Consider the following 13,750-nt stretch of genomic DNA (forward strand, 5'->3'; position numbering starts at 1 on the left):
AATAATTTATCAATAATTTTCATTCATTAACTGCGCCCTCTGCTCTATATTAATAAAAATAAAATTTCTAAAATTATGAAATGACCATAACTGTTAGGTTATTTACTTGAAATTTTCCCTTCTATAAGTTCTTCACCCAGGGCAAGTGTCCTCTCTGCCTCCCCCTAAAACCACCTCTGAAGAAAGGTATTACAATTTCTATAAGAAAAACTACCACCTCCATTTAAATTGCTCAAAAGTAGATGTCCTTGTTGAAGCCCTTATCAGGCACCAATAATTCCCTTGCGCACTGGCAAAAAAAAAAGTTAAAAACTGGCAAAATATATCAATAACTTGTGATAGAAAATGTCAATAATATAGGGCTGGTGAAATGGTAACTGATTGGGAACAGTTACATTGCCATATCTATCTACTGAAATAGTAGGCTAATGCTAGGCATCAACATTTTTGAGCCAAGTATTATGAGCCAACTGCTGATGAAACACAAGCACAAAAAATACAATCTAACAAATCAGTAAATGAGACTTGGGATTTATCTATGCATTAGTTTGGGATGGGATGTATTTGTGATGGTAGTAATTATTATGCTTGGAAAGAACAATGAAGGAAGAATAAAATGATGTCTTTGTGTTTTAGTAAGTAAATTAATCCCCTCTAAAAAAATACCCATATTAGAGGCAATTATGCTGAAGAATGGGTAGGCTAAACGTTTTCCCTATTTTTTCCTTTGGCTTGCAGCATGCATTTTGATTAAGTACCAGGTAAAGTACTGTTTAAATAGCAGTTATTAGTAATCTTGGTACAAGATTCCTTTTCTGACCTCATTGCTGTCATAAAAACACTTATACTATTTGATCCCTATTCAATAATCTTTTCAAATATAATACACTATTGCAGCAATTTCACCCCAGTAAAATTCTAGATGAGGGTTTTTTTTCTTATCTTAAAAAGATAGTTGTGTTAAGTGAATGAAACTTCGAAGATTGAATTCGCAGCAAAAATTATGCCCTGGGAAGGAGTTTTTCAAGTTCTTATCTCCACTTACAGCCTGTTCTTAAGGCTTAGGAAATTACATAAAAGATGGATCTATACTTTCTTTTGCACAATTCTATGACCTGAGCAGGATTTTAAACTACATTGGGATTGTTTTTCAAACTGAAGAAGCATTTTTCCAAGTTTTTTAGGACCTCATAAATCATGATTTACAAAAGTCAGGAGGCTCAAAACTTTTTCCTTGAGGGCAGTCTACAATATAAATCTATTTATGTAGGTTTAATTTTTAAAACACAAAGTCTGTCAAAGTTTATTAAAGGTCATTGTCCTTTAAAGTGGAGGGAATAGATGTAGATACTTCAAAATACCTCCCTAAGGCATAATATAGCATAGGTTCAAAAGAGCTTATTGTAATTACTTATGGTAATTTATTGAATATCCATAATTTTTATGATTTATAGATCATGATTAAACATCAAAATGAATTTCTTACAAAAAAACAAAATCTTGCAGCCAAATGAAACCTTTGAAACTGGCCAAAAAGATTATTATGTTTTCCTGATTGACAGAAATACCAAGAATGCTCTATTTCAAAAGGACAAATTGCAGCTTAATCAGCTCTGAAGCCAATAATCAATTGCAATAGGTTTCAACAAGTTTCAACTTTATATAGGTTTCAACTTATGGACTCAATTCAGTAATTTTATTGCCCTAATGAACATCAAAAATTGCAAAAATCAATTGCAATAAGCTAATTGAACGCATAGTTAGACTCTAAAAACATCTTTCTTTCAATTTTCTTGTTTTGAACAAACTCAACTACATTCCCAAACTCATTCACCAAATTCAAACTCAACTAAACTCAATTATTTCACCAAACGCATCTACTTTCCAAGATAGTAAAAAGCTTCTCATGCAGAATTTTCTCCTGCCTTGCAGGAGTTTGAGTCCAGGAGTTTGAGTCGTGGTGCTGCTGGTTATTTGATTTAAAACAGGGGGTCACTGGTATGAATCTGTAAGCTCAGCCAGAGTTGAACCAGCTCTAAATGGGTACCTGGAGGAATCTGGGGTAAAAACGGGAAGTGTTGGATGATTTTCATCCACCCATGCACTGCACTTCTGGCCAAAGGCAGTGAGTCAGAAGATTGGTACCTGCACAATGCAGACCAGTGTTCAGCATGCAAAAAAGTTTTTTTTGCATAGCTTAAGGAATCAGCAATTTCTAAATTGAAATAGAGATTGAAGTAATTTCCAAGACAACAAAAAGCCCTTCATATAAAAATTTACCTCTTCCCTGTTCCTAATGCCTGAATGCAGCCCTAGGCTACATAAATACAAGTTTGCTCATTTTGTTGTTTCTTTTTTAATTGGCATTACGAACCAAAATTAGATGAAATTTAATCTATAAAATAGAGGCTATCCAACTATTAGGAGGAGGAATGCAATGTAACAACAGTACCTATTATATTTAGAAAGATATTGAATATTAAATAAAATAAAGGGTAATAGATGGAAAGCAGCCCTTCTTAAGAAAAAACTAAAATAAAAAGAGTAGTACTATTAGATTATACGATCAATGATCTTTTTGCACATAATATTGGTAGAGTGACAATGTAACCTATCCTAACACTTGGACCCCAGACAGCCCTATGGTAAACAAAGAGCTAAAAGAAAACACCACTAATGAAATTCTTGATTTATAATATGGAGCATATTTATCTTAATAAAATGCCCATGTTTATTTCAGTTGTTATCCATACTATATATATCCATAGCCTACAATATATATATATATATATATATATACTATATATCATCATCATCATCATCATCATCATCATCATCATCATCATCATCATCATCATCATCATCTACTATATCATATATATCATATATATATATATATATATATATATATGTATATATATATATATATATATATATATATATATATATATATATATATATATATATATATATATATATATATATATATATATATATATATATATATATATATATATATATATATATATGATAATCATCATATATATATATATATATATATATATATATATATGATATATCATCTATATATATATATATATATATATATATATATATCATCTATATATATATATATATATATATATATATATATATATATATATATATATATATATATATATATATATATATATATATATATATATATATATATATATATATATATATATGATAATCATCTATATATATATGATAATCATCTATATATATATGATAATCATCTATATATAAATATATATATATATATAACAATCTAGATATAATGTATTACGGTAATTACTTGGCTAAAAAGAAATCTTTGAACAAGGTCTAGACCCTACTCATCCATCCAGTTCCCTAGGACTAAACAGTACATCCAATCTGATAATCTGAAAACATAGATTAACAATTGCTCAAAATGAGCAAACTGGACCATGAAATGAGACACGATCAAAAGAACAACCCAAGCAGCTATGGTAAAGGGTGTTGAAAAAATGTCTCAAGTAAGGATAAACAAAAATGAAGAACAAAGATATTTATGGTTAGAATACTTGCAAAAATAACAGTTACAACTAGTCAAAAGTCAAGAACAAAGAAATATGCAGTTAGAAGATAAGTGGCAGCAAAAATTACAACAAGCCAAGGAACACAGAAATATGTGGTTGCAAGACATGTGAGAACAAGGATAAGAATGAATCAGAAATGAAAGTAAAGAACAAAGAAGGCATTTTAAGCAGTTTCATAATACCTAAAGGACAAGACCATAAATTAACAATTGCTTAAAATGAATAAGGCAAGATTAAGAGGATAACATTAGAAATGTAAATTCATAGGTGAAAATGAAAAACCTAGACCATCAAATGTGACAAGACTAATCCAAGCAGCTAAGGTAAAGTGCATTGAAAAAATGTCTGAAGTAACAATAAAGGAAATGACAAGCAGAGAAATATGTGGTTAGAATACTTGTAAAAATGACAATTACAATGAGTCAAAAACAAAATTGAAGAACAAAGAATTATGATGTTAGAAGACAAGCAACGGCAAATGGTAGAACAATTCAAAAATGAAAGCAAAGAAGAAAGAAATATTATGTTACAAGAACTATGCCATTGCAATCTTTGATACCAAAAAATGGTTGCACAAAACTCAGTAAAAACCTAATGCATTAAACTATGCAAACTATGTAAGGGTCCCAATAACTAAAAGTCATTGGGACCCTTTGGGGTTGTATGTATTCACTGTGGAGTCCTCAATTTTCCCAAGAAAAGAGTAGGCAACAAAGGTGATTCATTTGGAGGTCTATCTAAGTGAGAGCAATTAAACCATGAATATCAATATTATTCAAAATTAATTTAAAAAGTCAATAACAATGGAAGAAAGCATGATAATCTAATTAATAGAAAGACACCATATATTATAAAGCAAGAGTTTCATTACTTTAGTGAATTCTTTTACTTCTTTTATATATTTCTAGGGCTGTATTTAGGACCATTGGGGGGTGGGGTTGTATTATAAAAAGAGTGGGTAAATTTTTACCAAATCATATTATTGAGTTTCAAATAAAGTGAATATACCATTCAATGCCTTTTTTTATGCTGATTACGAATATAACAATCATTTCTATCGGAAATGAATTTTAGCACCACCCCCTATATTTGTCAATTCAGGATATATATTTGCACATGTGTGGGTGGGGGTTAGGGTAGGGGGGGGGCTGAAATTCATTTCCGATAAAAATTATTATTATATTTGTAATCAGCATAAAAAGGCATCAAATGTTGTATTCACTTTATTCCTAACTCAATAAGATGATTTGGTAAAAATTTACCAAAGAGTGACAACAGTATTCAAAAACCACATAAAATATGCCTAACACTTTAATGGAATTCTAAGCTACTATTTTAATTTGTATTAGGCTACATGTTTTCTTTAGAAGAAGCTAGCCACTAAAATAATATCATATTATGCTTGGAAAAAAGCATCAGTTAAGGGATAGTTAGGCTTTAATAAAGCCTAACATCAGTTAGCTGCAACATAAGCTGTAATGTCAGCTGTAACATCAGCTGCATAAAGCCTAACATCAGTTAGGCTTTATGCAGGGCTCCCATGATATCAATAAAGTTAATAAGGCAGTCCATAAAGTTAATAATCCATTTTCCTTGCATAAATTTGTTGAATTTATTGCAGTAAGAAAGAAGTTAAACTTTTTCAAGAAAGTCTGCAAAGTTCAACCAATAGGCCTAGCAGAAGATGCCTGGAAAATTTCAAATAAAAACATACACATTAAGTTCTACAAATATAATTATGTATACTTGTTTAAATATTTAGCTTGGTAAAAGAAACAAAAAAATATTTTCATTTACTATAAAAGGAGAAAATGCTTAATTCAGTGTCAGAGTTAATATTCCAAGAAAACTAAACATGCTTCGAAGATTCAAAATTTTCGCAAGTCAGATGGCCACGCAATATCTGCTGCGCAGGACCATAGAGATAAAAAAAAGAATAAAGACTTGTGCGCTAGATTATTCCATTTATTCCATTCTTCCCATAGGTAAAAGGGCGGAGGTACTTTTCTGTCATTCTTCTATTTTAAAAATTTGGCGTAGCTCCAGATTAATGGTAAAATCTGACAGCCGAATTTCTTAGAAAACAGGTTTCTCTCCCTATACCCAGGACAGTAAATGATGTTAGCTGCCAAAAATATTTTTCGCAATCTCAATAAACCTTCATTATTTTATTGTTCTTTTTACATTATCTATTTTACATCTTCAAATGGAGTCATCTCTAACAATAATAGATAATCACAAGATATTTTTATCGCACGTAATTCTTAAAATAAAAACAGTCATAAGGGACCTATATTAGTCAAAATGTGTGGAAAAACTATTAATAGTAGCTTGGGGATGTAACATCGAAATTTGTCCCTGTTGCAAATAAGAAACCTGCACCACAGTGATGAGTGCAAAAAAAAACAACGAAATTCAGAGACAACGTTACTAAGTAGGCGTAAATTGTGTGGATTTTGCGTTTCAGAACACTAGAACTCAAAAGTGGCAGGATTCAGTTTTTATTGACAGATTCTGGCAGCAGATTCCGAAATAGGAAACAGTGAAGCATTTTTCGACTGATTATATGCGCTTTTTTGGTCAAAATTTTTTGTTCTCAGTCTCTGGCCTGACAAAATAAAAATTTTCCTGAGTTCTCTAGTATGTCAGAGAATTACATAAAAGCGGGAGATCTAACAAAAAGATACTTGCCAATATTTAAGGTGACGTTCTACGTTACTTTCTAGCTGATTTGCTGAATTATTGATCAACAATAGAAGTTGTGATTATAGAGCAAAAAAAGAAATACGTATTTATTATACTGGTCTTGCAATATAGATACGTTATAAAAACAAACATGGAAGTTAAAGGTTCATTTGACTAAGATAACTAATAGATACAATTTTCTAATGAAGAACTAACATAATATTTTCACAGTTAGAATGAGTTTTTGTGGGACATCCCGTTTTCAGTACCCGCCAACTCCCTTTGATATGCAGGATGTTAAGAAATAATCAAGAATGAAGCTAACTTTAAATCGGTTTTGGCCGTCTCTACAGCGTAGAATGCAAAACCGTCTGTTTTGTGGAAGAGAGATGTCAGTTATATATGTCCATTCTCAAATAACATCTTCCGTGAACACATCCAAAGGTCTCCAATCTGTGGTGTATTCCAATTTTCTGGCTTACAAAGTCTTTTTGATCTAGTCGACCTTGGAAGATAATTCGATTTTATTTCCGCTCATTTCTGGTTTAATGGAGGTCTTTGTTTTACTTATAAAAACTTATTCTGCGGGAAAAGTCTCTTCAATTAATTTATAAAAGATATTTATTTAATTTATTCAATCATTTTTGTGATTGTGCTGCGATATATTTATATTCTTATAAAAAATGAAAACTGAAAAAAAGAGGAGGAAAAAATCGCAAATAAAACAATGAAAGAAGATCTAAAAAAAGAACAAAAATTGACAAATGACGATAGTAATTTATTACTATTAATTTTTTAAATATTAATATATTTTCTTCCTTGTGGATAAAGTTGATATTGATAAGTGAAAAGGCTTTTTGAGTAGGAATACCACAGTCGATACATTCCGCTGATTTTGTGATTATAGAATTGAATGAAAAAAACTGTGAAAACTTGGTGCATCCTCTCTGTAGGACACTCTCTGTCAAACACACTCAAAGAACTTTGAAAAGTGTTAATAAAAGAAAAGGAACCACGTACGTCAAGAGTTATTGATATCACTTCTATGCACCTTCCCCCCCCCCCCATCAACAACAAAAACAGTAACACCTTGGAAACTTAACTTTGGAGAGCTGTTTCCAGGTACAAGCTTAGAAGGATATTTTAGGTGGGCTCTACATATATCATTTTCAGGGTTACTGTGTTTAACCCAGCAAAACTTTATTGCACTTTCATCAATGGGTTGCAAGCATGTTAGACACGGTTCCTTTGAAATTAGAACGCGCCAAAAGAGCATGGTTAAAAACCGGCTCTGATAGACCCAAAAACGATCATTGAAAACGATAATATGAACAACCCATGTCTAACTACTTGCTGGATGTGCAGTGGCCTGAAAACGGGGGTTCTTTAAGACGCCATTCCACTATTTTCACCAAATATAATACTAGAATTATCTGAAACAGATTCTAAAAGATTTTTAAAGGACATTTTCTTTCACCAAGCACTTTACAGACGAATTTCTTCAAGATAACATATGATGATAAAACCAAGCATCGTTTGTTTGTTAAAAACAAGCAGGCTCCAAATTTATGCCTCTTTTTTGAAGTGTTGATACAGGGTGATAATAACTCTTAAAATTAGAAAGAACACCTTTACGCAACAGATTCTCTCGGAAGAGACTTTTCAGTCTGGAGTAGGTCGGAAAAGTGCCTATCAACCGTAAAGGTAGAAATCCTTCATAATTCCCAAATCTTCATAATTAAACGGACCAACATTTCCTTGTTAATGGGACTAACCTATTCATCAAATATGCCGAAGTAACTATATATTGATTTGTATAAATCCTAAAAACAGACAAAATGTGTTCAATACAAACGTTCAACTAAAATAATTTTCCGTACCAATCCATTTGGTGCTTTGTGCTTGTTTATCCTCTATTTCCCAGGCTTCTAGCCCACAGTAACGTCATCGTCTATAGCCAAAAGGCACCCGGATACTCTAACCTTATTAACATAAAAAGATAAGACTCTTACACATCTATATCATATACGTTTTGTCTGTGATCTTAACTTGCGTCTCCACGTTTTCTTGTAAAAGTTTGCGTTTCTAGACTTTTAGACACCAGGGTTGCCACCGAGGTTACGTTCGTATCATTTTTGGTACGTTTTAAATAAAACAGTACATCTAAGTTACGGTCTTAAGAACGGTACATTTTTGTAACGTTTTTGAATTTATGTCACAATTATGTTACGCTTTTGAATAATGAGTAACTTTCACATTTTATGAGTAATCTATTTTTTTCCCGTGAAAAAAAGGACATTCTTTCACATCGCGGTCATTTATGGAGAAGGAGCTAGCTGAAGTAAGGAAGGAAAATGTATAATAAAAACAGGTAAATAATAATAAAAGCTATAAATAAAAGTTCAAATAGGGATAAAATCCTTTTAATAGACAGTGTTTTTTATAACAGTGATAGAAATTCACAAAAATACCAGATATTTCGGTCACATATACAGTGACCGTCCTCAGTGGTAAAACTCTGAGTTTTACCACTGATGACGGTCACTGTATATGTGACCGAAATATCTGGTATTTTTGTGAATTTCTATCACTGTTATAAAAAACACTGTCTATTAAAAGGATTTTATCCCTATTTGAACTTTTATTTATCGTCATGGAAGGGCAGTGTGGTCTCCGAAATTATCTAAATAATAACAGCTATTTTCTTTATAATTTCTTTTTAAATGTTTTATTTCAAATGCTAATGAAATAAAACAAAATATGCTAATGATGATAATATATTAGTTTAGAAACAAATTTGGGACATATATTTGCACATTGGGGGGGGGGAGTAAAGAATAGTATATATAATATACGTACCCTAAACTAGGTACTCCCCCCCCCCCAAACCCCAAAAAAACAATAGTTTAAATGCTGTAAACGCAATGACAAACCACGCTTTGCGATCCAATTCTCTATTGACTGATACCCGTTTGACTAGTTTTCCTTAGCATCTATCTTGTGTATGTATCAGCTAATTGACAAGTACCGATGATATATATACATATATATATATATATATATATATATTATTCGTTGCATAACAACCTCCCCCCCCCCCCTTATGATTGGTTGGACACAATTTCAGGTTATATACGAAACTTGCTATTTTTTTATGGGATTATGAACAGCTTATATTGACAAAATATATGAAACTTTAAAAATGAGCCATTTTTTGGTTATATCGAGGAGGGGGTGCTATCGAGGAGGTTATCTTGAGGAGGGGGTGCGTTAGTTGAGCTGGAATTTAGGATTTTATGCTAAACTTTTTCCAAATGTTATGGTCGCATTTTTGACATTATATCCCCCTCCCCATCTGAGGTCCCATATATCGTAAAGTAACATATATTGTAAGTGATATTGTAAAGTAACAATTTTATTGGTTGATTTTTTTTTAATATATTCCTAGGGCTATGTCCTGGACCATCAGGGGGTGGGTGTATTTTAAGAAAATGGGCCATGATATTTGTAAATAGTTTTACAAATATTGATATTTGTAAATAAAGAATTTAGTGGTACTGCTTGTGTGTTTAGCATTTTTTCATAGACAGTGCGCTAGCGCTGCCTAAGTAAAGAACGATGTGGGCACAATGTGTTTTTTCTCCATCCGGGCACATTGTATCGAAGGATTTGTCGTAGAAACTTCGAAAAGGACTCATTCGATTGGAAATCAAAGGGCTAGTGCCCTTTGTCAAAAGTGCCCAGTCAAAAGTGATTGGAGTGCAACTAGCCCCCTCCGACGCCCACCATTCCCCCAAACACATCCACTCAAAATTTTGAGATAGCCATTTTGTTCAACGTAGTTGATTTCCAGATAGAAAATATGTTTTTATAGGAGGACACTCCCCCACAACCCTCAGGGCAAGGGTTTTAAGTTATACCCTGGGGGCATAAAGGTTTTTATAGAAGGTGTTGTCGTAGAAACTTCAATACAGACTCATTTGATCGGAAATTCAAAGAGCTAGTACCCTTTTTAATAGTCGAAAGTGATTGGAGGGCAACTAGCCCCCCCCCCCACGCCCATCATTCCCCCAAACACATCTAATCGAAATTTTGAGACAGCCAATTTGTTTAGCGTAGGTGTTTTCTAGATAGAAAATTTGTTTTTGAGGAGGACACTCCCTCACAAACCTCAGGGCAAGGGTTTTAAGTTATGCCCTGGGGGCATATAAGGTTTTCATAGAATGCGTTGTCGTAGAAACTTCAAAACAGGCTCATTGGATTGGAAATCAAAGGGCTAGTACCCTTTTTAATAGTCGAAAGTGATTGGAGGGCAACTAGCCCCCCCCCCACACGCCCATCAGTCCCCCGAACACATCCAATCAAAATTTTGAGATAGCCAGTTTGTTCAACGTAGTTTTAAGTTCTGGAAATTAAGTCTTTGAGGATGACAACCTCCTCACAGCCCTCAGGACAACGGTTGTAAGTTATGCCCTGGGGGCATATAGAGTTTTTAGAAAGTTCAAAAGGGGCTCATTTGATTAGAAATTGAAATGGCTTGTGCCCTTTTTAATAGTCGAAAGTAATTGGAAGGCAACTAACACCCCTTCCACGCCCACCATTTCCCCAAACATATCCAGTCAATATTATTAGACGGCCATTTTTTCCACGCAGTTAAAGTTCAGGAAATTATACCTTTGAACAGTAAACTCCCCCCACAGTCTTCAGGGCAAGGGTTATAAGTTATTCCGTGGGGGCATATAAGGTTTTTACTGAAATTTTTGCCCTAGAAACTTGGAAAATGGCTCATTCGATTGGAAATTCAAAGGTCTAGTGCCCTTTTTAATAGTTGAAAATGATCTGAGGGCAGCTAGCCCCCCTCTCACGCCCACCTTTTCCCCAAACACATCCAATAAAAATTGTTAGATAGTCATTTTATTCAGTGTTTTGTATAAATTATGTTTTTGAGGACACTGCCCCACAACCCTCAGGGCCAGGGTTGTAAGTTATGCCCTGGGAGCATATAAGGTTATTACTGAAAGTGTCGTCGTAGAAACTTCAACAATGACTCATTCGATTGGGAATTGAAATGACTAGTGCCCTTTTTAATAGTCGAAAGTGATTGGAAGGCAACAAACACCCCTTCCACGCCCACCATTTCCCCAAACATATCCGATCAAAATTTCTTGATAGCCATTTTGTTCCACGAAGTTTAAGGTTCAGGAAATTATACCTTTGAGCAGGACACTCTCCCCATAGTCTTCAGGGCAAGGGTCATAAGTTATACTATGGGGGCATATAAGGTTTTTATAGATATGGGCAACCAACCTCATTCTCACACCCACCATTTCCCCAAACAAATACAATCAAAATTTTGAGATATCTGTTTTGTTCAACGTAGCCGAAAGTTCTGAAAATTAGGTCTTTTAGGATAAAAACGCCATCAGAGCTTTCAGTGCAAGGGTTGTAAGTTATGCCCTGGGGGCATATAAGGTTTATATAGAAAGTTGTTGTAGAAATTTCAAAAGGGTCTCATTTGATTGGAAATTGAAAGTGCCCTTTTTAATTGTGGAAATTGAGTGGAGAGTAATTAACCCCCTCTCACACCCACAATTTCCCCAAAAACATTCAATCAAAGTTTAGAGATAGCCATTTTGTTCAACGTAGTTGAAAGTTCTGGAAATTATGTATGTAAGTATGACAAACCCTCGAGAGTCCCTAAGGCAAAGGTTGTAAGTTATGCCCAGGGGGCATATAAGGTTTTTAATGATAGAGTTGTCGTAAAAACTTCAAAAGGGGCTCATTCAATTGGAAATTGAGAGGGATAGTGCCCTTTTTAATAGTTGAAAGTAATTGGACGGTAACTAACCCCTCTCTCACGCCAACCATTCCTCCAAACACATTAAATCAAAATTTTCAGATAGCCATTTTGTTCAACGTAGTAGAAAGTTCTGAAAATTAGGTCTGTGAGGATGACAACCCTCCCCTACCCAGCCCTCAGGGCGAGGGTTGTAAGTTATGCCCTGGGGGCATATAAGGTTTTTATTGAAAGCGTTGTCTTAGAAACTTCAAAAGGACTTATTTGATTGGAAATTTATAGAGCTAGTGTCTTTTTTAAAACTTGAAAACGATTGGAGAAATATTAGCCCCCCTCTTACGCCCACCATTTACCCGAAAACGTCTAATCAACATTTTGAGCTGGCTCTTCTGTATCAAGTAGTTGAAAGTTCTGGAAATTAGGTCTTAGAGGATAACAACCACCCTCACAGCCCTTAGGGTAAGAGTTGTAATTTATGCCCTGGGGCCATATAAGGTGTTTATAGGAAGTGTTGTCGTAGAAACTCGAAAAAGGCTCATTCGATTAGAATTCGAAAGGCCTAGTACCCTTTTTAATAGTCGAAAGTAATTGAAAGGCTTAACATTTTTATAGTAAAGATCGATGTGGATATAATGTATTATTTTTTGTTGTTGTTGTTGTTTAGACCTGGGCAATTTGTATCAAATGAGTTGTCGTAGGAACTTCGAAAAGGGCTCATTCGATTAAATATAGAAAGGGATGATGCCCTTTTTAATAGTCGAAAGTGATTGGAGGGAAACTAATCCCCCTCTCACGCCCACCCTCCCATTTGACTTTATGTTTAAAAACAAATTGTTGACTTAAGATAAAATCAAAATGCACTTTGTTAATGCTAATTCCCAATTAGGCATCTCAGCAGTATCCTAAGAATGACTGAGGATTTTATGTTGAAACTTTCGGGGCTGCTTCTGCTCTCAAAATTTAACCAAATCAAAGTAGCGTAAGTTTATCCAAGCAATCAAAGAAAGTAAACAGATTTTTTTGCGAATGGTTTCAAGTTTTCCATTTCAGGTCAACTAGAGGAGGTATGAAACTAATTTAAACACTACTATTTGTGTCCAGATTTTTAAAAGGGTGTATGTTGTTAAAAATTACTGAAAACTTTTCTTCAGCATACCAATAGCAGGACAAACTATAAATTCTTAAAAAAACGAAAAGATTTAAAATATTATTTTCTTTTTCCCTGAAAAGACTATGTCAATATAAAACGAACAGAAATTAATTAAAAAACTTTAATTAATTAAAATATAAATGTTTATACTTTTATAACTTTAATAAATCAAATAATGTTAAGATTTTGATTACTAAATATCAGTAAATGTATATTAAACTGACGATGCCCCATTCACATGTATTTTTTCAGTTAAGTGCAAATTATGTTCCGGCCTTGGGAAGGCATAGGGGTTTTGAGCCCAACTTATGTTAATTTCTGCTCGTTTTGAGTTCAACTCGGTTATTTATTGTAATTTCTGTTCGTTTTGGGTTTCATTTATTTATCGATGCTGATTTATGGTAGTTTCACGCTTGGTAGATTATTTTATTTTATTTTTGGTCATTTTTTGCTTAATGGAGTTCTTTAATTTTCTTTGAAAAACTTATTTTGTGGAATTTTTTTTGAATTAAT

At 33.3% G+C, this 13,750-nt stretch overlaps 1 protein-coding gene across 1 annotated transcript in view; it reads right to left on the reverse strand.

Moving 5' to 3' along the window:
• The window catches only part of LOC148939267 (WD repeat-containing protein 70), a 67,406-nt gene extending 61,858 nt beyond the window's left edge, over window positions 1-5,548 (reverse strand). Inside the window, exon 1 of the mRNA XM_089107070.1 lies at window positions 5,403-5,548. The gene's annotated coding sequence lies outside the window, so the exon portion shown is untranslated. The remainder of the gene's footprint in view (window positions 1-5,402) is intronic.
• Between the last annotated feature and the right edge of the window lie 8,202 nt (window positions 5,549-13,750).

This window comes from Artemia sp. Qi Xiang Cuo, chromosome 21, assembly GCF_049724085.1.
Source record: "Artemia sp. Qi Xiang Cuo chromosome 21, ASM4972408v1, whole genome shotgun sequence".
In the NCBI taxonomy this organism is placed as follows: Eukaryota; Metazoa; Arthropoda; class Branchiopoda; order Anostraca; family Artemiidae; genus Artemia; species Artemia sp. Qi Xiang Cuo.